We start from the raw sequence: 22505 nt of genomic DNA, 5'->3' as shown, positions 1-22505 counted from the left end.
AAAATAGTAATTTCTTAACTTGTAGAACGAGTTCCTGAGAGTTTACCTATTGTTCCTGTAACCTGCTGTTGAACACACATTGCCATTAAAAAAAAAAAAATTTCAAAATCCCCACATTTCAACATTAGTTTATAGCTCACTGGTCCTCCATACCAAAAAATCACACATTGTAGAAAGCAAGGTGAAGGTTTTCCACAGCACACACTTTCATGATTGAGCTATTAAGTTCTCTCTGTATTGGGGGTGGCCAAGCTGCTAGGTTTGGGAGGATTTTCTGTGTGGCTTTTAAAGCATTAACTAGCTATTTCATGATCACTGCAATGAGGAAACATCTAGTAGGTAACTAAATTAACATTTCCAGATTAGCAAAGTAAAAAGTTATTACAAAACCTGGCATTTTCATACTGCTTAACATCTGTAAAACTTCCTGATCACAATGACAAGGTATCATCACACCTATTTGATAAGCAGAAAAACACAATCGTAATGAGTTGTTCAACTCGAGGTTATGCAACAAGTTGTATGGTTTTCTGAAGTGCCTGGAGCACGATCCAAATATTGTGATACCAATGACATCTAAATTCTTGTTATGAATTAACAACATGCAATCTTTCCAGGCTCTCTGATTGTCTACTTGTAGCATGATCCTTTATCACCTTCAGAAATTAAATATATGACCTAATTAAAATATCTTTGGGATTTAATACAGGAAGCATGTTTAATTGCAAACAGAATGTCATAAACAAGAGGCCTCATTCATCAACAATCCCTCCCAGCCTTTATTTCTATTCAATAATATCTAACATGTGTATTAGGGCCTTAGAAAAGTCCCAGCAAGGAAAAATGTGAATATAACTTATCAGGACTCAGAAGACTTCACTAAACATACACAAAAGTAATTACTTTCTACATCTTACTAAACTTGTACTTTGGGACAAAAGCTATGGAAGTAGTTATTTGATGAATAATTAGTGCAGGGAAGAGAACAGGGCTCATTAATTGAAGCAAGCCTGCATGGACAGAAGTGACATACAATGAGAATACAAGTGGAGCCAGTTTCATTTTTCACATATTATAGACATGGAAAAGAGAAGCATGCAGTTAGACAATAAAATTTAACAATAAAAGACAAAGTCTATTCAACATGAAGAGAAGCAGGAAATAAGAATCAAATTACTTTTTCCAACCAGAGGAATGAGCAGATACACTGTTTACAGAACTGTGTTTAACAAAACCAGCCCTGGAAGGTAAGCTGTGATATGACTGGGACTCGTGGAAGAAAGAAACATATCCTCAAACACTCACATTGATTACCAAAAAACAGCAACAGCAGGTAGAATCCCAAAGTCTACAGTAGGGAAATCGGCATAATCATGAAAAAAAAAAAAAAAAGAGAAGTAAAAAACAAATATGTTACAAGCCACATACATATCTCCTGATCTGCTAAAGGACACGTGAGGTATAGCAAGATGTCACTGATCACTCTAGCACCTCCCTATAAATTAGTACAATAAAAATCTTAAAACCACTAGACTACGTGGGCCACTATCTTTTCACCTACTGCACTCCTACAGTAGTTCTCAAAACTTTGATCAAGACATTCAAACAGAAAACAGGACTGTTTCAACAGGTCAGAAAAGAACTTTGATTCTGCCTAAGTTTTCTTTCAAGAGCATATGGTAACAGTCAACTTGGCCCTTTTCTGATCCAAATATTATTCAGACTTCCATCCAGCAGCACGTATTGCTCCCCCCAACTCCAAGAGACTGCCTATAAACAGAAAAGCCCTAAATCCATATTCCCTTTATTCAGACATTAGGCTGGTTTATTTGCATCTCTGCCTTCGAACTACCTGCATTACCATACTTCATTCATGTTTCTTCACAAACATTTACCTTCAAGATAACCATGTTTGCCCTTTTTCACCCAATTCCTTTCATTTAAAGCCTAACCTCTGAAACAATACCTTACTCTAACTTTGGCCAGCCAACAGAAAAGCAGCCTTCAACAGTTTTCCTACTGTAATCATCTGAAAGCCTTCCATAGTTTCTGCCCTGAGTTCAGTTGAATTAAGCAGCAGGAAATATAAAATTTACCATGGAAACTGAGTCACAGAAAACACCATGAACAAGAAAGGGGGAGGAGGTTTCCCCAATTAACCACAAATACAAGGGGCAAATCACAGCAAGTTCTCAAAAAAGAAAATAAAATGGATTTTACTTGACTAAGAACTTGACTATTTCACTTCTGTTCCCAGTAACAGCAAATAAACTTGTGTGTGTGTGATAATTAACCTGTAATTTCAGCCTTCAAAATAAAACACATTAGAAATTAAGTCCACAGCCCAAACCAGTCTTAAGGTAAACCAGCTTATTTCCTGATGACTCTTACTAGCTGGGCATTTGACTCGCAGAAATCTTTAAGTGTATAGATACCTTCAAGTTCATTCTATTGTTGGGTAAAGTTTCTCATCTTAAGGGTTCATGTTAGAAGGCAAGTAGCATAATTCAGTGGTTTAAGGAGCAGTCAGAGGCAGGTCTATTAAGCTTCGTGAAAATGAATGACCTTGGAGACATAAATTAGATTTCCTGCATCTCACTCCCACTTTGTAAAAACGAGGATTAAGTGTTTAAGTCTCCTGCAGTGACCTCATTAGATCATCTCCAAAGGAGACATTGCATTCCCTTTTATACAAGATGTACCACCTGGCACAGATATACCAGGTAGCACAAGGACACACAACTGTTGTTAAACTGTGTTTTGGTCACCTAGAGAGCCTGTGGTCTTTCGCCTTTTAAAATTCACTAAGAACAGGGAGCAAGGCAAAGCTCTCTTTGCAGATTCTTGTCAGATACCGGGCCTTAACCAGGTTAATTTTAAGCAACTTCACCAGTAAGTTCATATTTATATTTACACACTTTGAAGGTTTTTTTCATACTTCTAAGTTCATATTTGAGTTCTATATCATACTGAAGTATGATCATAGAGAAGCTGGTACACCTGATCAAGAGGTGAAGTATCTGCATTAAAGCTATTACAGACTGAGGGGATGGGAAAACAAGTTGAAGAACTATAAAGGAACACAGTTACAATTCCAAAACACAGGTTAAGTTGCTTTTGTGGGCAAGAAAAACTTCCCAAGAATAGATGAGCACCACTACTAAAATAAAAACACACGCACACAGTGGAAGACAGAAATTTAAGAGAAAAGCAGCTCCCTTCAACACAAGGTTTTCCAAGCTCAGAGCCACTCTTTAATTATAGGTATATAATTATATCACCATGAAGCACTTGCTCTGAAGAACCTCCCCACATGCCAAGTACTCTTTCTCAGTTCAAAGCAAATCTGAATGTCCGGATTCCCTGCACCCCATGATTTTTTCTTTGGTATAGTTTCTTGAAGAAATTTGACCCTTAAAGCACTAGAATTTTATAATGTACTGTCATTTTCTTCTTTCACATTCATGACACTTTCCATCTTAACATGCATGAACAAAGTCTCCTAAATCAAGGAAAAGATAAAAAGGCATTTTAGCACCAACACCATGCATTCTAGTCCCCTATGACTGTTGGTATCAGCAGACTACTGTCATATACACACTTGTTTAAGATTCACAGTCTGTAAACACATAAATTTAATCACTTTGATATTTATCACGAAGCTTCTGACCCCCTAACATCCTATAACACATAGATAATTACTAACTGAACTTGCCATTTTTCTTTAAACCAGGCAATAAACTGGTTGCCAAAATAGCAGGGTTTGTCAGAAACCATCATATTCGGTTTCGATTCTCTATTCCACCACATCAACACACTCAAGTCTAGATCATCCTGCTTTACATAGAAATGCAACCATGCAATTATCTTAAGTGCTCAGGTTTAAAACAAAATACCATCTTAGGAGTTTCCCCTAGACCATTGTGATTTCAGTAGCCATACAGAGAAAACCTATCTCTGGCATCACAAGTCTGACTCAATGCCTTTAACTGCAACTCTAGAAGTCTACTATTCACTACACATTTTAGCTCTCCCATAGTCTATAAGTGCTTTAAACTGTTTCTCACTTAAAGGAAACTTAAAACCTCTCTTCACTAGAGCTTCTATTGCCAACATTACAAATATCTTTTGTTAAAATGTTGAAGATATTAGCTAAAACAAGACAATTTGCGAGTTTATGTAATACATGGGTGGTTATGGAATGAGTACTACAGACTGCTGACTCAAGGTACAAATGCACAAACAAGGTCCCGTGAGTCACAGCCACTCTAATAAATGGCTCTGGGCACTTAACACAAAGGACAGAAGTAAACAGGGCTGCTTGAAGTTACCCATCCTTCAGGGAAAGAAAATCTCCACCTCTCACATATGCTGTCATTGACAGTGAACGCTTGCTGTATAGCTAACATTAAGTTACATAGCAACTTATCCCACAATAACTCATGAATGTGCCCCTACCTGACATTAGGGACATATATATATATAGGTTATGTGCATCATGATGTGCACGATCAACAATCCACCATGCACCCCCAGTAGATTCCCCCCCCATCCATTCCCCTACACATATCCAGACTACCACAATTCCACGTACAGAAACCTGATCAGGAGTTTACTATACAGTATCTGCCTATCTGCCTAAGAATTTAATATATATCACTTGCAAGATATCCACGATCAAATAAGATCTATCTTTTTTAGTCCCCTAAAATTAATTAGGCTTACTCTAGATAGCGATTCATTTGTTGGAGATTTAGTATAAACACATACACCAAGAGCCATGTCAAGCCAAACAAAAGCTTGGGTTCCTACAATTTTAACAGTGGTTTCTCACTAATAAGAAATTCTGCTCCTTAAAATTTTTATTCACTTTTAGCATAATATATAACAAGAATGTTCCCCCTAGATGCCTGCTCCCAGACCAGCTGATCACTAAGAATGCTTCCAAACAGCTCCAAAAGAAGGAAGATGGGCCAAGTGCCCAAGAACTTCTCTGTTCCCACCCAGAAGAGTTAGCCATATGAAAAGACAAACAAAGGAGAAACTGCTCATCACACAGACAGAAATATTTATTAGCACTAGTTGACGGAACTTCCTTTCTCTTTCTATAACCTGGTTTCTCAGAGAAACTGAACTTCCCCCTCTCCCTCCCTCCCCAATCCCCTTATCCTCTCATTTCATGCCAGTGACTTCTGGTGCATAATGAATTTCAAACCAGCCTGCCACAACAGTCATCTCAGCAATAACCAACATTCCTGGAAGTTTTGTGCAAAGCAGCAGATGAATAGGAAAAAACTCTCTAATTAATTACATCCCCACTAAGGCATGGCCAGACAGAAACCAGCATTTTAAGTTTTGCTTGGCAGCCAGCTAGTCCGTAGGCACATCCATGCTACTTGCCCATTCAACTTATGAAGGACAGGGGAAAAAGAGGAATTTACTAGTGACAGGTATAAAAGAGGCAAACTTCAGGACTTAGAAGCTCTTGTCTCCTCAGAAGAACTACTAGAACATAAGCTTCGTTAGTACTGATGGTCATTAAAATATATTTAAATTACAACCTTCATTGCATGCACTAGAAAAGAACACGTAACATCTATCATTATAAAACAGAAATCCTGTTTCATATTTGAAACGGGCCAAAATTGACTCTCAGTGGGGATTGATAAAAATTGTTATCAGGGTGTTAAGATGTAGACAAGTAGATTTAACACATGGATTAACTAAGACCTCAAAATTAACAAGCACACGTTTTCTTCCACTTACCTTGAATATCAGAAGTGAACTAGCCTCTCAGGCATGTTCTGTAGGAACAAAAGACAACCTACATGTTCAAAGAATTACCCATTTTTCAGTAACTCAAAAAAATGTACCAAATTCATGCAAGAGTTGCACTTTTAACAGAATTAAGATGCCAAAATTCAAATGCAAACCTTTACACCTAGAATTCAGAGAAACACCATCAGTTCAGATACAGTGCATTTCAGATACACATTTCTAAGAAATTCACAAAAAAGGCCGTCATTATCCCTGTTAGGCACAGAAGGAAAACTGATGTTTGTATCCAAGCTAGTTTCACTTTACTCTAGGTCAGCAAACTATTCTGGATGCTCACTGAACTAAGCGGACATTTGTATTAAAGAAAATACAATAAAATAAAAACCCCCAACAAACAACACTCAACACCTATTGAAACAAGAGCAGTCAGCTAATATTTCAATCTGTTTGGGTTTTTTCAGTCACTTACAGCAATTCCTTGCCCCAGTAGACTTTTAAATCAAAAGAAGCCAGTGTAGTATTCATATCTTGTTTGCTCCTTTGTTCATACATCAGCCTCTCTGAAAAGAGCAGTTGGGCACAGCTACCAACATTATAAAAGCGTGTGTAAAATGCTGCTGGCAAACCAGCATAAAGAGCACAATACTGCATTGTGGATCCTGCTCCCTAACACCTCCTATCACTCCAAGAAGCCGCTAGATTTTCTTCCTGACAGCTTACTGGAAATGCCATTTTCAAACTGCATCTACCCACACTCACCTCCCGATACCTTCCACACCAGCGATGTCCATCTCGCATACCTTCCAATTTCCCTACTGCAATAAACCAACTTCACATCAGTGGAGTACAAGCTTCATTTCAAGCAACTTTTAAAAAAGCACACTAAATAAACAGGTCTCTGGTCAATAGGGGTTTTGTTCTGTTTTGGTTCCAAGATAGGTCTATTTAAAAAATATGCCGTATTTTAAGCCTATTGATTTAAATTTAAGCTCTGAGCTAAGTCAGACACTATGCATCCCTTTAAGTCAGCCAGGATGATTTGTTTAGACTTCACACAACTGAAACAACTGCAATATATGTCCATAGCCAAACCAGAGTGAAAAATAGCTGAACCTTAAAAATAGTTAGTCTAACCAGGATACCATCCTTTAAAAAAAAAAAAAAAAAAAAAAAAACAAACCACCAAACCAACCTGTTTGTTAGAAAGTTCCAGAGTTGGGTGGTTGGGTTTTTTTCATGGCTAACTCCAACCCAAACCGCCGCTTTTAAATTTATGTTGTTGCTCATTCATCTTATTTCAGGATCATACAACAACTAATTGTTTTCCCATTGTCATTATTTGTTAAGCTATAAATTGACTACAATTTGAGTACTGTATTCATATGCCAACAACACAGAGTGTAACACGTTACTGAAGCTTAGTGTCCTTAAATATGGCAGGTAATGAAATCAAAGCTACCCTCAGGCAATCTTAATGTACAAACAGCTCTGCTGAGAGGATAACACAGGTTCTGCTGTGCCATTACACAGCCAGTAACATATACTTGCAAAATTGTATATGCTCATAGAACACTTCTCTCCTCCCACTCCCAAAAGTGAAATAACTTCTTTATGGGCAAAAGAATGACCCAGTATGGCTAGAACAGAAAGATGCATTGTGTAACTATGACAGTAAATTTACAAATAGTGTGTTGTTAAAAAAAGTCACCTATTAAACTGCAACATCACAATGTCATTTTTCTCACCTCAGCTGTAATCAGCATTAAGATTTACACACACCATCAATCTTCACATAAGTGAATGTTGTTGATTAGCAGCCTTTTGCTGTGGCAGTACTGAACCTATAGCCACAACTCCACAGTATGGGCTTCTGCTTGCAAACAAAACCCCCACTAAGGTAAAACAAACCCCTGGACAGAAAGAAATTGCTATTTGTTAATTCAGCTATGTAATTACTGTTTAAGGCAGGTCTGTCTCTCCTAACACCACTTACCTTTTCTGCCAAAGAAACACTTCCCATTTTGCATAGGGACATCAAGAGCTTTGTCCAGATGGAGAATTACCCCTCTCCTGGTCACTCCAGAGTACAAATCCACATGCCACAGGAATCATAAAGCCACAGAGAGGCAGCATAAGTATCTCATGGTACCTCTCTGCGAAGTCAAATCATAGCATTCATGCAGACAATGGCCTACAATAATGTTACAATTATCACTAGCCACACCAAAGCTATACAAGTGGTAGAAAAATACCCCCAAAAATGTCCTCAATCCAGAGGCAATCACATTTTATTCAGGTAAGGAAACTGGAGTCATTTACCCCAATCACACACTGAAGTCAGCTAAAGAGTCAAAAACAAAACTTAGAGGCCTCACAATTAAACTACGACAGTCACTGCTGCCTATTTTCCAAAGGACCTAGCACACTGGCATCTTCTCCTTAACACCCACATGTTATTTGGTTTTTACCCCCTTCTGCATACCTCAATATCACCAGCTAGTTGAAGTCATCAGTGAGTTGAAGTCATCAGTGAGCTAACCGAGATTTTTACCCTACCTCAGTAACCCCAAAGCTCAAGCCCTTGTGCAACAGTTGCTCTTTTACAGCTTCAGCGCACACTGTAGTGTCCTGTGAGGAACAGTGAGTTGGACCAGACAATCCTTATAGGTCCCTTCCAACTCAAGATATGCTATGATTCTACAATTGGTTTTGTTTGTTGTTTTGGGTTTGGTGGTTGTTTATTTTTGTTGTTGTCGGTTTGGGGTTTGTTTTTTTGTTTTGTTTTTTTAACAGATGCTGCTGTAAAAACAGAAACATTAAACAGTCACCAAGAACGGAAACCATGTATGCACTGAAATCAACCTCTGCACACTTCCTTTTACTTTTGTCATCCCAATGCATTTATCAAAAGTGTTCTCCCATGACAGCATTCTCCTTGCAGAAAAGCCTCCGGACCAAATGCCCCAAAGCTAATAAAAAAAAATCTTAAGTGGACTAATTTTTATATCAAGCCAGCTGGGGTTTTCATTTCGGGGGGGGGGGGGGGGGGGGGGGGGGGGGGGTGGAAATGTAGAACATGAAAGAAAGTTGAGAGGGGTTCAAAAGAGTGTACTTCCGAGTCTCACCTCATGTGCTCCCTCTCTTTATATATTCACTTGCAGACAGAGAAAGAAGCAGAACCAGGTCTGGGAGGGGAGGAGGAAAGAACATGCAGAATGTTTTGGTGCCCTTCAGCTTCTAATTTACTATTTTGCTTTTTTTGCAAGGTTACCAAAAGGCTATTCTGAGGAAGAAGGAAAGAGGTAGAAGATGCTTCCCATTCTCTATCTTTCACTTCTCAAAAGAAAAAGATACCGTGTTTGAGTAAGAGCACAGTCCCAAACACAGCAGAGTGTACGGCAAAGAACAATGAGCTCCCAAGCCTGGGCATTGTGTGCATCTACCTCCTCCTCTTCCCTCCAGACCCTCATCAACCAACAAGACAAATCACTAAAATCACTACTCGTCTAAACCAGGCCACTGAAATCAACCCCACTTCATAGTTTATGGTACAAACTCAAGGAGTAAAACCAAGATGAGATGTATTTACCAGAAGTGTTTTTATTATTATAGAAATCCTCCCACCCCTCTTAACCACCATGGATTTCTCAATTCAAAGGAAGCAGTGCACAAAAATAAAAAATCTAAAATGTTTGTCTAGCAATACTAGAACTACAAAAAAAATATACATTGCACATTAATCGGAAATTTGATACACACCTTTTACAGCCAACAGCTTCTTTTGACACAGTGTTCATTTTTATCTGGTTAAAGTCCATAGTTAAGAACAAACATACTATCTGAATTATGTCCCTTCAGATTTGTTCCGAGAAAGCATTTTCCCTAAATTGTAACAGCAAAAACTAGTGGCTGAGGCGCCTCATTTCTGTTACACTGGTGAACAAGCAAAATAATATCTTTGATTTCAATAACTGGTCAATGTGAATCAGGAGTAAACAGACATCAGACAGTAGCCTGCTGACTGCATAAAAACGTTCTGAGCTTCTAATCTCCAAGAACATTACAGCTTCGAGGAAAAACTCAGCCTAAGAAGTCAGTAAATCAAAATAACTGCAACCAGTCTGTAAGAATAAATCTAAGGGAAAAAGACACTTCAACAATGAATCATATTGTTTTCTTCCCAGCAATTTCTTGAACAGCCAGTTTCAGCAATGAAGCATCTAATGTTGTCTACCTCCTACTACTTTTCTGATTCTGGTCATCTTCTTTTCACACTTTAGAAAAAGAAACGGGAACGACAACAACAACAACAAAAGAAAGAAAAAAAAAAAGAAAAAACCCCACCCCTTCCTATGCTACTGAAAATGTTATGATTGCATTCATTTGCATAAAACCTTAATTTCACAATTCCATGCCTACCACTCAGGAAAATAAGTGCATCTCTTAACCACCTAAATCCAATTCCTCTGTGTGTCCATTTAAGTTAAATATTCCCCAATCTGACGTTTATTTAAAAGGCTAACAAGTTACACCTTTCCCTGAGAATCCTTCCCCTACTGAGCAATGAACAGACACGACGCTTTCTAGCAAAAAGAAAAGGAGGAGAAAAAAAAAAAAAAAAAAAAAGGGAGGGGGGGGGGAAGAGATTAAAGAAAAGAAAACCAAACACCCCCAGACACACACAAACCCCAGACCCCGCACTCCCACGGCGGGAGCAAGAAGTCTGGCGGGCGACTTTCCCACCCCCCCCCCCCCCCCCCGCACAGACGACCCCCCCCTCCGCGCCGTTCCCGCGCCAAGCCCCGCGCTTTCTTCGCTGAGTTCCCTCACCCGCGCTTCCTCCGCTCCTCTCCCGCACTTCTTCACGCCGCTAAACAAATAAATAAATACCCCTCGCGCTGCACAAGGAGAGAAGGCCCTCACCCCCCCCTTCTCCCCACACACACCCCGACCCGCGGCCACAACAAAACCCGGGTGAGTTACCCCGGTCCGCGCCCACCTACCTCCGCGGTGCGTTACACCATCAACGGCGGCTCCGTCTCGCTGCCGGGACAAAGCGGCGGCGGGAGCGGGGGAGGGGGGGGCGGGGTGGGAGCTGTTCCCCTCCTGCCCGGGCGGCAACGGCGAGCGCAGGGTCCCCCGCGGTGCCTCAGCAGCGGCAGCCCTGGGGCATTTTAACGGGGAGACGAGGAGCGGGGCGGCGACCGGGCCGGGGCGGGGGACGGCGGGGAGGTGGGGAAGGAGGAGGAGGAAGAAGGCGAGGAGGAGGAGGAGGGGCGGCGGCGGGCTGAGGGTCCAGGCAGCCGAGCGCTGCCTCCGCCTGCCTTCCCTCACGCACGCACGCACCGAACGGGCACCCAGCAACGCAGCCAGGCCGGAGCCGCCTGCCAGTATCCGGCTTCCCCATTGGAGGAGGAGGGGCGCCCCGTGACCCGGCAGGAGGTGGGAACCAATCGGCAAAGTGGATGGAAGTGATTTAAAAGAATAGGGGGAAGGCGGGGGGGGGAAGCGGGCGGCACAAAGGCGGCCGGTGGCTGCAGGGCCCGGGGAGGGTGACCCCGGGGCCGGGCCGGCCCGGCCCACGCACCGTGGGCAGCAAGATCGCAGACACCAGCCCCTCCGTCCCCCTCGTAATTTTTCTGTGGGTTGGTTAAATAATTAAATGCCAGAAGCGCCGCCGTGAATGGGGGGGGGGGGGGGGCGGTGTGTGTGTGTGTTAGGTTGTCTTCCCCCCGCGCTGCAGTGGCAGGAGAAAATAACGCGGAGCGGGACCCCCACGACCTCCCCGCCGCCCCCAGCAGGGCCGGGCCCCGGCTGGCGAGCGGGCATCGCCCCTGGGCCCGGACCGGCAGGCCCAGTGCAAAGCTGGAGCAGCGCTGGTGGTTGCGCTACACCGCGTAGTACCCCGCCACCCGCGCTACTACGTGTCCGACGTGCGTTTCGCACGCCAGTGGCTCTTCCGAGTTCTCTTGTTCTCATGAATAAGTAAAGAGTTATCCGCGTTCAGAGTAAATGTGTCCGAAGCGTCTTCAACGGGGAGCCGAGGTACACAATTTTATGGCTCTGTCAAAGCTTTCGGCTGCGCTGTGGCTCGGGTCCATCAAACCTTTTAGGTCCGCGCTCACACACATCAAGCCACTCTTCCTGGCCTTGCACAGAAAGTTAAGATCATGCGTAAGTGCGTTGCTAGATAGAAAGCTGATGCTGCCTTATATTGCCCTGTGCGGTGAGGAAGTTATCCTCGCAACAGCAGAACTCCAAATTACTGAGCAGCAATTAATAAAATTCTTGGTCAATTAGGAGATTTTTAAGCTGCTTCATCTCTGAGCTATCACACAGAAAAGGTATCATGAAGGTACCAGTGCCAAAAATAGAGCAAACTTCTTATTTAACATTAACCTCACCTTTCATCTGCAGAACACAAGCCAGAAAAATAAATCACGTGGTGGTAAAGAAAGTCACACGTTCTTCCTAGGGATCTAAGAAATTTCATGTGGAATTATATCTTCTTTTTGAAAAAGCACTAGGATATGTCAGGACAGATTTTGCCCTCAATTACGCTTGTGTAACCCCAACTGTTTGCTGTCTCTGTAAACTGCCGTCATGGCTGATTCTAGTAGCATCACAGGAGATAAGTTTGAGGCTGTTAATATTATTGCCTTTAGCAGAGGGAAGTGGGAGCTGTTTTCACTGAAGAGAAAGGCACACACAAGGAGATCTGAGGTCTGTACGTCTGAGGAATTTAGTTCTTTGCCCTGAACATACAGCACAAATTTATCCCCAGCAAACTTCAGGGACATTACCACCAGAGGTTGAGGCACAGGGTTGATTGTGTTCTAATAACTAATTTAGATAAGCGTCCAAAAATGCACATCAGTTAAATGTCTGACACAGCCATTTTGGAGGCTACACTTAAGCTGTCCTTGATGGAGTCTTGATTGCATCTCTCCTATTTTCTCTGCTAATTACAATTTCATGTTCCTTGGTCTCTGGATGTATGCATTAAAAACTGTATGAATTGCCACAGCGGTGGGCTTGCCTTCAGCTTTCTCCAGTCCCACTCTCTGTGATGGGAAAAATTTCCATATCAGCCTCCTCTCTCTCTTTCTCTCCCTCTTTCCTCTTCTTCTAGCCTCCTGGTGATTGTGTCACTACATAAGGATTAGAAGTACTTACAGCATTTTGATACTATATTTTGTTAAAAATAAGCATGTTTGGGGGGAATTTCTTCCTATATTGTATAACTAACATCTGTGTACCTGCTGAAATTCACGTAAGTTGAATTGCATTAGTAGGTGATTCTTCACAGCCAGTTGTAGCAGGAATACCCACATCCTCACAGCAGGAACAAGTGATCCAATTCTAAGTTGGCTTCTTAACCAGAGGATTGTTGCAGGAATAGCACTTGAAGCTCCTTCTTTTGGTTGTTTGCTTGTTTTTGGCAAAGGTGCAGCCCTTCATGTGGACAATAATAAACAAAGCCACAGAGCTTGTCCCGAAATCTTCTACCAGCTGAAGCTACAAGGTTTAGTTGACACAAGAAAGATCAAGGAAGACCCAAATACTGTAGAAAGAGATCACTGCTCCTCTGTCTGGTGACTGGGGATTTTCATGGTTCACATCCCAGTGGAGAGAGATGGATGGTGAAATGACTGGGCACGTTCTACATGTAAAATATCTTATGTACATATAGATTGTCTATATGAGATACTAGCAGGTCTCTAACAAGGCATTTTCTGACATCTTGGCAATGTTTCGTTCATCTATCCCCCAGCACTCCTGGGAGGTATAAAATTGCTGATGCAGAGAAAGGCTAATTGACCAAATCCACAAAGAGACTTAAATTCCAATGTGCCACATAAGGTATCTGCACACAAAATGTTAATCCTCAAAATCCTGTTCCTCACCCCTGGCGATTTCTAAAGATCTGATGCAGCAACATTTCTGCTATCTGAGTATTCTACATCTGAAACACTGCTGGTTCTATCAACTGGAAATGCCTCTGTCTTGACTGCAGAGGGGCTCACACCAGTCTGTCAGCAGTCACAAGCCCACTGGCAGCGCTGCCTGGCCCTGGTGCACGAGTAGGTGTCTGTCATGGAGCTCATTTAGCCAAGAGCATGCTCTTAGGTGCTCCAGGAGCCTTGCTGAAGGCTGCAATGTGCCCTTCAGGTTAGCAGAAAGCATGCAGTGTTGCTCCTGCCTCATCTGCTGCTTTCCCATCTTCCACGCGCCCACAGACCTCCTGCCCCAGGTTGTTTTGCCAGCTCCCTTTTGGGCCTCTCAGCTACAGAGTTCTGCTCTCCTGGTCACACATCTGGCATCCACTGAAGCAAAAAAACAGCAGAAACTTCAAACATTGAGTATTATTATTATTCTTATGGAAAAATCATAATGTGTTTTGTCTGTTACCATTCCAACTTCTTCATTATTAAAAAAAAAAAACAAAAACAAAAAACAAAACAAACAAAAACAAAACAAAACAAAAACAAAAAAAAAACCAACCAAATCAACCAACCAAAAAAAAAAAAACCAGTGGCAAAATACCACTTAGTGAATGGACAGAAAGCAAGCACTGATGCAAAAGGAAAATCACTTTCAGACAAAATAGGTCATCAATGAGTGCAGAGTTAAAGTGTTTCATGACAACTTTGCTGCCAAAGCCAGATAACAGTCATGTGGGTAGAGAAAAGTGTCTGTAGCACATTCAGTAAACCTTAGAAACACTCTTAAAGGGTATAAATACATTTGCATAATAATAACATGAAGGATTTCTGGATTTATTAGTGTGACGCAAGAAGAATTCTTACTCTGGGTAAAGGAGGATTCTGCAGACAACTTTTGACTCCTTTCAGATGCTGATCTGTTCCCTGTATGTGCATAAAGCTTTTCTGATAGTTCGCTTTTGCTGCCAAGTTTACTGTCAGTGTATTATAGAGACCACGAACTTATCTCTTCGGTCAGTAGCCATGGAGGTTTATTACATGGATAATTGACTTAGTTCTAGCCTAAATTGTCTTTTCTTTGAAGTTTTAGATAATATTTCTTTCTTTATTTCTTTCTCCCTTTGTTAGCCCTTGCATCTATTATGTCTGATATCTATATGTCAGTGTATGTAGTATATTTAACTTCTTTAAATTATCTCTTTACAAATGTGTTTTAACATGACACTTTTTTTAAATAACCGTCACTTTGCCAACTGAATGAAACAAAAATCTATGAGTAGAAATTGAAGTAGGTACTATGAAGTCAAAAAACACCAATACTGAGAATTCTGTGAACACCATTTCAATCCAACATAAGGGAGATTTTTTTTTTTCCATTCTACAGTCATGAAATTACAAACCAGTTCTTGACCATGACAGATGAGTCAGGTTCTAACCTCAGCAATGCAGTAAAAACTCGGCTCTAATGAAACAGGCAAATGTCAATACAGCGATTAGCTTGGAAGATAATATTCTGAGAGGCTTTTACAGATGACCTAACTCCACTCACAAAAAAGGATTATATTCTTTCTTTCCCTTTGTAATATCCGAATACCAGCCCTTTAGCTGAAAAGTGTTTGCTTTGGGGGGTTTTCTGGTTTGTTCTGTTTACTATAGAAATCTCAAGAATTTATAATCTCATTTTCACACATATTACTAGAGAACTTTTTGGAAGTGTCATACCACTTGAAGGACGATGCACTGGATGGTCATGAACTCCTGGACACAGTTATCTCTATTTAAAACAGGCTGGATGGGTTGCAATGAGAGCAAAAGTAATGTTAATGAGATTTAAATCCATTTGAGCATATTCACACACATTCAAGTGCATACAAAAGTACAGTGGCTCAACAGAATCTGTTAAGCAGAATCATGTTATTTGTTAATCTGATGCAACTTTTTAGAATCTGGAGAAACAAGTTACCAACAGGACTGGCTAGAGACGAGTTGCCGGGTACCAGCTGCCGCATGGTGACTGTGGTGCAGACACTCTCCGTGCATTGCAGAGCCACTGGAAGAGGAAGAAGTTACTGGTTATTTATCACAAGATGAAAACATGCCCACTGCAGAGATCGTGGTGTCAGTGGCACGCAGCACGTTCACACCCAGCTTCCACGTTGGTGGCTTCTTTCAGATTCTTTAACATCACGTTCTTAAGTCACCTTTGAATACATTTTCTGTGATCTAAAAAAGTGTCTTGTCTGTATCTTGGCACGTGGCTCAATCATTATGCCTTTGCTATGAAGTCTCGAATACATTGATAGCACATACAAACCTAAAATTTCTGGGTTTAATATTCTGAAACATCCCAGAAACATAAAGTGTTATAAATGCGTTTCCTCAGGGAAAAAAAAAAAAAAAATCTTTTTATCTTTTAAAGGTTTTCCATTTCCCTGACTCAGACCATTTCCTAGTGGGTTCTGCATAATGAATATTAGCAGAGGTTGGCTTACCACAGTGTCTAGTGAGACTCATTTATCAAAGCTCAGGATGTGCGCCATGCAAAGAAAAAAAAAATCCCATTGAAAATGAACAAAAAATTTCAGCCCTAACAATCGTTCTTCCCATTTTTGTATACTTGGGCATGTTCCAGTGCATGCAGCGAGAAGACAAAATGGCCATCTGCAGAACATGAAATGTATCTAACGAGAGATTTGTACACCTTGAAAGTCACCAGTGCTAAAGCTGCGAATGACTAATGACAGTCTTTCCTCATGAGTGGGATTAATTGCATCACCCCTTGATGCTTATTTCTGTATCCCGTTCATACCTGAGGATATCTACAAGGTAATTAATTCTGTGATTTACATACCAGATAAAATCTGGTAAGTAAAGAAGATACAACTAACTTCCTTTCAACCCAAACCAGCTTTTGGATAGTCATAACATCACAAACTGAAAGTAGTCCTTTTAAGAATACTGTAAAAAAAGAGCTGAAGCACCAGAGTTTTGGTTGTGTGTTACGGTACCTTTTTACTTTCAAGCATCGTAGCCTTCTGTCTGAGAAGTAGCAGCCACTGGACGTCAAGGAGTAACTGAGTATGTGCACATTCACAGACACAAATACACAGGCATGTTTAGATCTACTTCCGTGGCCACACACAGAAGCCAGAGGCAAATAAATCTGCATCTTTCTAGTAGAAAAGTGCCAGTTTTGCGTAAGGTCGGATCCTACACACGCACATGCATGCATGGACAAGGTGCATTGAGTAAGCCACAGCCGTGATTTAACAGTGGGTGGATTTCCAATTTCACTGTCAGCGACCAGCTTGGCACAAGCTGGCCCATGCACAGAGTTGGCTTGTTTCTACGTTTCCTATGGTTGACATCAATTGATTGCTCATAATAGAAGTGTACGTAAAAAGCAGTTGAATCTGAAATTACAGACTGAAAAGCTAGCTGCCTCCGACTCCGCAAAAGCATGATGGTTTTGGTAGAGACCCCCTGGCCTTGCAGGAGAGGGAGCTCTGGAATCACAGCATCGGTCTGACGAGGCACGGGGTTTTGCTAAACCAGGCAGAGGGTGCTTTCCCTACGCGGTCGAGAACAGGCGGCGACGGGAGGGAATTCAGATGTCGCAGCGCCTGCTGTTCAGCCCGCTGAGATGTGAGCGCATTCACCTGCTGCCCAGGGGCGCCGAATCCCACCACTCTGGCCAGGATCCCCCAGTTTTCTGTTGCAGGTCTCCAGCCCCACGGTGGCAGGGAAGGTTTCGGGGGGAGTGAGAAGAAGGCTCGTGCTGCCAGTGCAGCGGGACCACAGCCAAAGTGGGGATCGAAAGGAGATGTGGCATAGACACCTCTGTGCCTTTGGTGAAAACTGAGAGCCAGGGCAGTGGAGGGAAGATTAGCCCAGAGAGCTGTGTGATACATCTGGATCCTAAGGCCTGCCTGTTTTCTGTTAGTTCAAAGGTTTGCTCCGATATTTTTGAGCCATCCTCTACTGCTAATGTGGAACACCTCATCTGTGCACTTGCTGCATTTCCACTATAAATTCACTGCTTCTCCTTTAGTGCAGAAAGTAGTAAATGGATTTACAAGCTTCTCTTCTTGTCCTCAGTGACTGACTTCACTTTAAACTGTTATAAATGGCCAAAGCGTTCAAGGGAGAGAGAGATGGATTGATTTCAGATTTGCGTTTTTGTCCTTCCTACTGCAAATCTGCTCCTCCAGGAGGAGGTTTCCGGCTCCCACCTTCCCATTGTAGCTGCTCTTTCCCTGGTGTTGTAACACTGCTACCTTTGATGGTACATTTGAATGTACCTTTTTTAAAAGGAGAGAAAATATAGTGACAGAAATGGGAAAATTTCCATTTCAAGCACCATCTCTTTCTTCCCCTCAGCACTTGTTATCTTCAAAGCACTGTACAAAATCGACTGATTAATTCTTCCCACCTTACTGGAAAGTGTCATCCATCCCATGGGACAGGTGAGACAAGTGAGCAACAGAGAAATGGAACAACCCATCTGAGCTCTCAGAATAAGTCCGGGGCTGAGAAGAGCTCACCACCCCCAGGTGCCTGCATGGGGAGAGGCCGGTGCTTAACCCTCTTCATCCTCAACAGCTGGGCAGCAAGATTTAGCTCTTGTTAAGTAATAGAGAAATCTATCTGCCTTCCTAAAGACATGTTCCTCTCTCGTTTAGAGACTGAAGACATGTTCAGGCTGTACATACCTCAAAACATCTGTTCTTTGGATTTTGATGGGACAGGAGGCTTTTAGGCTCTGAATTCAGCTATTCCCACTGTCAGTGATTTTATAGCCTACATAAAAGCTGTGATATGCATCTTTCAATCACTGTTTATTGCAGGAGATGAGAGAAGAACCTGAGTACTACAGAGCGTAAAAAACGTAGGTTAGGACTTATTTAAAATAGTGCAGTAAAATGAATCAGTCAGCTTTGCAATGGAAGAGCAGTGCAGCAGCCTGTGAGCTCTTTTTCCCCAGCTTTTGTTTGCAGACCTGCTTCAATGAGGAAACAAATCAAAAAATAAAATAGTGTGGAGGTAGAAGCACATCCTGGAACCTGCCTTCACAAAAGCCCTGCAGCTCCACTCTGATTAGCAAGCAGGTCCCTTTCAAGGATTTGTCACCTATCCTCCAAAGTGCTGGCTTAGGAGCTTTCACATACCCTGCTTTTTTTCAGCACTTTTTTTGCTTTTGCATGTACTCACAATAGTGCAAGGGACACGTGGTTGGCATTAGGCTTCCGATGCAAAAATCCCCCAGCCCCACCTATACCAGTATTCACCCAGCAGCTGCTGCCTCTGGAGCAATGGCAAGGCTGGGACGTCAGCAGGGCATTTTCTAGGCAGGACTCCATCCCGCGCAGCCACACAGCAACACTTCAGACACCGAAAAACTACGAGGGCTCTGGTAACAGTGAGAGGGAAGCAAAAGGACAGCACAAACACCTGTTGTCCCCTGCAGAACTCCACCCCACTTTCCTTCTTGGTGCAACCAGTATTTGGGGAAAAAGTAACCTCAGACTCAGTATGTTTGCACAGGTCGGGGGATTGCCTCTGTTTAGGACAGTGGTTACGTTAAAACAATTTAATCCAGTCAGGCTGTAGTGGTGTTTTCTGTCCTTGAACTCCATGACCACCTAGGCTGATACTGGAAATCTCTGATCAAAGCAGTCTGACATTTACTGGGTCAGTTCAATGAGCATCCATATTGTCACTCTAAATAAGCAACAGGGGGGTCAAGTCATCATGAGCCACCAAAAAACAAGGCTTATGCACTTTGCTGAAGAGTTTTCAGAAACAGATTGAAAATTCTCAGTGGAGGCATTTTCCCAGTGCCCCCTCCCAAGGTCATCCTCACCCCACACCTTCTCACCCCCCACACCTGGCAGCAGGGGCTGAGCTGCTCTGCTGAGTTCAGCTGCAGGGATTTCACTGCCGGGACTCACCTGAAAAGCATCTAAATTTGCATTTTAGTTTTAATACCTGCATAGGTAGTTGAATTAACAGATTCAGTCCTCTTATTTATCAGCACTGGATGCCTGTTTAATGCAATATCTATTATTCAAGACCCTTCTGTAAAATTTCAGGGAGCAAGAACAAACACTTATAATGAGACATGGATAAAGCCCACAGCAACCAGCTGGGGCATATTGGCATCTTGATGTATGAAGTTCTATCTTTGTCCTTTGCTTTGACTAATGCAGCTGCTATAGGACATCGGGGCCTTCCTGACAGACACTGCAAGCATTTTGTAAATAGGAGTCAGCTGGTGGGTTTGGATGACTTCTCAGATTAAAACACATCATAAACCACTTCCTATTAAACAGAGACTCAACAATAAAAGTAAAGTGGGTTTTGCAGGGTGATGGGTTCAGGCAACTCGTGCTTCAAGTTAAATGCACACAAAAATCAAAGCTTCTGTTTCCCTGTCCACACACAAATTGTGTTTGGTCACCCTGAAACAGAGACACTCAGCAATGTGGAACATGAGTAAAGAAAATGTTTTGTCTGGCAGGAAGTGTTTAGTTTCCTTGTTAGTTTGTTTTAAAAGCTTTCTTAAGGAGTTTTCAAAAGAAACACTGCTTCAAAACAAATTATGTTAGTGAAAGTGTTTTGTTCTCAAAATTCTAAAACAAAACACACCATCAGGCAAATAATATTTTGAGCTCAAATCAATTTGCCAAGTTTGTAAACAGTTCCAGGTGGGCAGAAGCGATCTTTGCCATTCCTCACTGCTAGCAGGAGTTTGATCTGTCTCAAGTGAAGCATCTGGCAGAGAAGGAAACACTGATTCTATGAGGAAAAAAAAAAAAAAAACCAACAACAACAAAAAAACAAAACCCAAACCTTTCTGAAGAGCACAGGGTGGAACAGTTCTGGTCCTTGCAAAGAAACCAAGGAAGACCACATAGTCTGCTTTTGAACTGCACCAATGCAGGTGCTTTCCCCGTTCCTTTTCAGAGGGAACACTACACCCCCCTGCCCATCACAGAACTCCCTCATTCTCAAATTACGCTCTGGACAACTGGATTAACCTCATACACCTTGTTATACTGGTAAAATTGCTGGCTGCTGACAGCCAGCATCAGCGAGGGGAGATGCTGAACCAGAGCTGAACTCGGCTGGACAGCGAGCACCAGCACGGCGGCGGCAGCTCGGCCCGAGCAGGAGGTGACAGCCCAGGGACACTCAGTGCTGGTCACCGTGCCTCCGCTGCACACAGCGCTGTCAGCAAGGTGTCATTTTGCCTGGGCTTTGTCCAAGGCTTTTATTTTGCAGAAGTACTGTGTATTTCTATTCTCTCCTGTAACTTAAGCCTGTAACTGCCACCCCAGCTGATTAAAAGTATGTGTTTCTAGACAGAGCTAAGCCTGGGCATTGTATTATAGACACAAGATTTCACCACACACAAACTTCCAGTGTAGCACAAGGAGTTAATCTGGACCTTGTGATCATTTTCTTCCTTATGGGGCTTTTTTTTGTTTATTTTGTATCACTTTTATCATTCGAGGTCTTCATTCAAGTCTTTTTCTTCATCCCTGCCTCAGTTCTCCTCCTTTGTTTTTTTGTTGTTTTTTGTTTGGTTGGCGTTTCCCTTCCTTTTTTACCTTCAGCTTTTCTTAGCAGAATTGAGTGCTGTAGCTGGTACAGTTTTATTTCTTCTTCTTCCCCTCTTCCACACTCTGCACTTCTAGTCTTTGTGACTGTGTCTATCCCTGAGGACTGCATCAGCTCTGATAGCACTTCAGTCCCTCTCAGGGACCAAAAGAGGATACACAAATGGAGGTGTCTCTCACAGGAGAGACGACCAAGCCTGGACTCCCCAGGACAGCTTGAGCACTATCATGGTGACCCCAGCAGCCAGAAGCAGGGAGAGGCTATGCTCCCATGTGCTCAGAGAGGAGCAGGGCTTTTGCATTTATTCTCACACCCACCCACAGCTCCTATCTACAAGGAAATCATTTCACCCAGCAATACAAAGAGAACAGTAATAAAAGCTTTCCAAGGGAGTGGTGGGACTAAGCCAGTGCCTGGCACAGTTTGTTAAATCCTACTGTGAAAGGGAGCATGAGGCCACAGCCTGAGATACTGCCGCAGGGCAGGCAGGGCTGGCTGGCTGCCCTGCAGAGATCCTCTGCATCCACCATCCACCCTGAGGTCTCCTCGCCCTCTACCCAGCAGCAGGAAAGCCAAATATCCTCCTTCCAGTGGGGAAAACAGAGCAGTTCACTCCGTCTCCTTTCACCCGTCCTTTGCACTGTTGCGGGGCTCTTCCCCACAGCCCCCACGGCGCGCGCGGCTGTTCACACAAGCCTTCGTGTCTGTGAATGAGCGAGGGGGTGTTGACAAAGCACTGCAGTCAATGAATTCCCTTCAAAGAAAGATGGCTCACTCCCACAGCTCCTGCCTCTCCCCAGACAGGGAAACGTGGCACAGCTGCCCGAGGGCCCTTCCCAGGGAATCCAGAGGGCTCAGCAGCCCAGGGTGAGCAGTGCGTGCCACAGGCTTCCCTGGCATGATCACGCTGGCCACACACAATGAGACAGTGACATTTCTGTGCCCAGGATAAGCAAGCAGGAGGGAAAAAAAGCATTGGGTGTAAAAGTGTTCTTACAATAGAGGCAGTAAAATCTCCTACCTGGCAAGTCTCGAGATATCACTGAGCTGAGCAACTCCTGCAAGGACCAGGGTCCATCCACTGTAGTTGTATTTCTTTTTAAAAATCAGTGATCTAATCAAAAAAAAGATAATCCCTAACATTTTTGAAGGACAAAT

The 22505-nt window shown here is 42.7% G+C and overlaps 1 protein-coding gene across 3 annotated transcripts in view; it reads right to left on the bottom strand.

The window, feature by feature from the left end:
• Nucleotides 1–11125, bottom strand: part of RERE (arginine-glutamic acid dipeptide repeats) — a 255060-nt gene extending 243935 nt beyond the window's left edge. For all 3 annotated transcript variants that reach the window (XM_042794277.1, XM_033007501.2, XM_033007502.2), the window contains exon 1: nucleotides 10782–11125. The gene's annotated coding sequence lies outside the window, so the exon portion shown is untranslated. The remainder of the gene's footprint in view (nucleotides 1–10781) is intronic.
• Nucleotides 11126–22505: the final 11380 nt, after the last annotated feature.

Source organism: Tyto alba, unplaced genomic scaffold (genome assembly GCF_018691265.1).
Source record: "Tyto alba isolate M040663 unplaced genomic scaffold, T.alba_DEE_v4.0 Super-Scaffold_20000042, whole genome shotgun sequence".
NCBI lineage: Eukaryota > Metazoa > Chordata > Aves > Strigiformes > Tytonidae > Tyto > Tyto alba.
Note: the sequence above shows the minus strand (reverse complement) of the source record. Positions and strands in the feature narration are given on the sequence as shown.